General features: G+C 39.0%; 1 pseudogene; it reads right to left on the minus strand.

Moving 5' to 3' along the window:
* Positions 1-904: 904 nt before the first annotated feature.
* On the minus strand, positions 905-1,281 carry LOC118834555 (annotated as a pseudogene).
* Positions 1,282-3,519: the final 2,238 nt, after the last annotated feature.

Genomic DNA, 3,519 nt, shown 5'->3' on the forward strand with positions numbered 1-3,519 from the left:
GGGGAAGGTAGAAATGGGGACAAAATTTGTAATTCAAACTCTTGTGAAAATCAATGCTGAAAACTAAATAAAAAAAATTTTTTAAAAAAGCATTTGTTATGTACCTACTATGTGCCTGCCACTGTGCTCTATTCCTTGAATACTTTTTTGTTGATGATGATGTGTAGTCATTTCAGTTGTGTCTGACTCATTGCGACCCCTTCTGGGATTTTCTGGGCAAAGATACTAGAGTGGTTTACTATTTCCTTCTCCAGCTTATTTTACAGATGAGGAAACTGAGGCAAATGGGATTAATTGATTTGCCCAGGCTCATACAGCTAGTAAATATCTGAGGCCAGATTTCAACTCAGGTCTTCCTTATTCCAGTCCTGGTATTCTATTTATTGTGCCACCTAGCTGCCCACTGAATTTCTCCCCAACCTTGAAAACCCAGCTCAAACGCCGTACTTTCTCTTAAGTCTAAATTGATTAGTCTGTTGGGAAAGCTTAGGTATCACACAGCACTTTGTTTTATATCTCTTTAATGTACTTATATAATATTGTATATCATATTTAATCTATGTTTGTATTTTATCCTTTTGTTGTTGTTTTCAAGCGCCCATTTTATTGGTAGCTTAGAACACAAGGCATGTTTTAAACCTAAACTTAAAAAACAAGATATCCTAGGTGAAATAGTTTTCCAAAGCTGTATTGCATATGCTTTTGGAACTGAACATATATTATTACATTTTACATATGCATATAATACAAGATAACTTAATAAAAAAAACCCCTAAGGTGGTAGGTAATACTTCCATTTTGGTGAACTGTGTTTAGATGAATTGATTAATCTCAGTTGGTAATATCCCTTTTTCCTGGGTGAGGGTTTTAAAAAAATTCTAGTATAGAAGGTTTGTACTAGGTCTTACACTGAAGATTTCTTTCCAAATGTCTGGAGAGGCATATACCATATACAAGGATCCATGTTCATCCTTCTCTCTTTCATACACTTCAGAAATAGGTGTTGAAATGCTCACCACACCGTGTCCATTTGCCAATAGGAAGAAAGCCTAATTAGCATTCAGCTGTAGGTGCCTTCTAATTATTTTGATTAGTTCACTCATGTTGACATGATCTGTTACGAGGAATTTGACTTTATCAAGTACTGGAAGTTGTTTTTCCGCCCTTGTGTCTTTCTATTATTGCCGGTATCTTGGTAGGATGCTGATCTCGATTAAGTCTCCTATCTTCTACTCTTGGTTCGAAGGTCCGGTGCTGCTTGAAGGTCTTCTCTGAAGACATTGTGCGGAGCAGGGGAGGATCGGGGAAGGGGAGTGGGCTTCGGCGGGTCCGAGGGGCCCCGGGGGCGGTGGGAGCTCTGGTGGCGGAGATCGAGGCTTCTGAGGTGGCCCTCCTCTGTATTTTATCCTTCCAATAAATAATAAGCTGCATGAAAGTAGAGACCAGGCTTGATGTAAACTCTGTACCTTCTCAAGTGCTTAATGCTGTACTCTATACAGTAGACACTTAAGCAATGTTTGTTGAATGAATGAGTGAATGAATGGATGAATATTCATTGAATAGATTGAGAGTTTTCTTATTTCACTTCATGCATTTTAAAATTATTATCAGACAGCGGTAATATAATGTATCCCCAGTGCTTAGCACAGTGTCTGGGCATAGTAGTTGCTTAATAATTGTTTTCTCATTGATGGCAAAAAGGGCTAGATTTGGAGTCAGAGAACCTGAGTTCAAATTCTGTCTCTGCTACTACCTAGATAAACTTAAGAAAGTACCTACTCTCCTTGGGCCTGGTTCCTCATCTGTCAAATGAGGATATTTGATCAAATGATTCGGAAGACCTTCCAAGCTTTAAATTTTATGATCCTATATGGTCTTTTTTATCCATTTTCTGGACGAAGGGTGCAACCACTAGCCTCCCATTATTCATAGTAAGACAGAGAAGTGGTTGGATCCTGTGAGTAAGGACAAAGAAAATGTCCATCATTCTTTGGTAAACAGTGAATGGAAATACCAAAGTTATTAGGGTTCAGGTTCAGAACATAACCTGACATGGGAAGAGATTCTGTGTCATAGGACTGATTCTAGATTAAGAAATGCATAGAGGAAAAGTTTTACTAGCAAGAGCTGGGCCAGTCAAGAGAGTTTTTTCCCCCATAAACTACCCAAAATGGGAGGCAATGGACTAATGGAGAAGAAAAGGCAAATCTCTATGGATCCAGAAAATGGAGGTAACTAGGCTATGGATGAGGGAAGTATCAAATCCGAAACTTGAATAGAATAGGAAAGAGAGCTTTTTTCTCTAGGTAATCAAGGATGTGGTGTATCAGGGAGTAAGAAGGACTTTGCCAAGCCATAACCAGCCCCCATCCAGTACTTTATTTCTAAAAACAATCATAGAGGTTTTATTGGTGTCTTTTGTTATTTACAGCACATTCACTTCCCAATATAATCTCTCCTATTGAACTTTCCTTCATTATTATGAGATAAGTAAAACAACCACACGTAACAACATAAGCCACATCCCACCTCATAAACTGTGCCTCAATTTCCTCATCTGTAAAGTGGGGATAATATAGCACGTACATCCCAGGGTTGTTGTGAGGATCAAATGGGACAATATTTGTAAAACTCTTAGCTCAGTGCCCAGCATAGGGCAGATACTTAAACGCTTGTTCCCTCCTTTGTTCTCTCCCTCCCACAGCATAGATCCCCTACCTTTCAATCCAAGGGAGAGTAATGTATTTCACCTTTTCTCTAGAATTAAGATTGGCCACAAGAATCAGTGAATTCTCTATTTTCAGACCATGTAGGAAGCACAAATCAAAATGCTTTAGTATTTATTAAATCTTTATAAATGTTTTATTAAAACCAAACAGCAAGTTGACTCAAATGAGAATAAATGGGCAACAGAATCACTCTTACTGTACTAGGATGGTTGCTAAAGTTTATACAGCACTTACTACGTGTCAGGCACTGTGCGAAGCACTTTGCAAATATTACGTCAGTTGATCCTCACAACAACTCTGGGAGGTAGGTGCTGATATATCCTAATTTTACAGATGAGGAAATTGAGGCAAATTTCACACAGCTAGTAATTGTCTGAGGCCAGATATCCCGAGGATGTTATCCAAAGACAGAAACAATATACTGGATGGGGGCTGTGATTATCAAAACAACTTAAAGTAGACATGGATGTCATTAGGGCCTCCGAGTTGGGGTACTGGTAAGATGGAGGTGGAGAGGGTTGCATTTGCCACATTACTCTTTTACCTGTTAGTGTATCTTGTAAATGAGTTACCCTCTTCCTCCAAATGGTTCTCAGCCCTTTGTAGTAAATAGCCTAAAAGGATGGTCTGCTATTTTAGGAGCTGCAAGGGAAACTAAAGGTGGCAAGAGAGAAGGAAAGACACATTTCCTTCCCTACCTGGGAACAGAAACTCAGAAAATAAGTGAAAAGAGGTAGCAGGAAGAACACAGTAGATGGCACTGGAAAGCCCGGTTCTAGATTGACTAGAA

This window comes from Trichosurus vulpecula, chromosome 1, assembly GCF_011100635.1.
Source record: "Trichosurus vulpecula isolate mTriVul1 chromosome 1, mTriVul1.pri, whole genome shotgun sequence".
NCBI lineage: Eukaryota > Metazoa > Chordata > Mammalia > Diprotodontia > Phalangeridae > Trichosurus > Trichosurus vulpecula.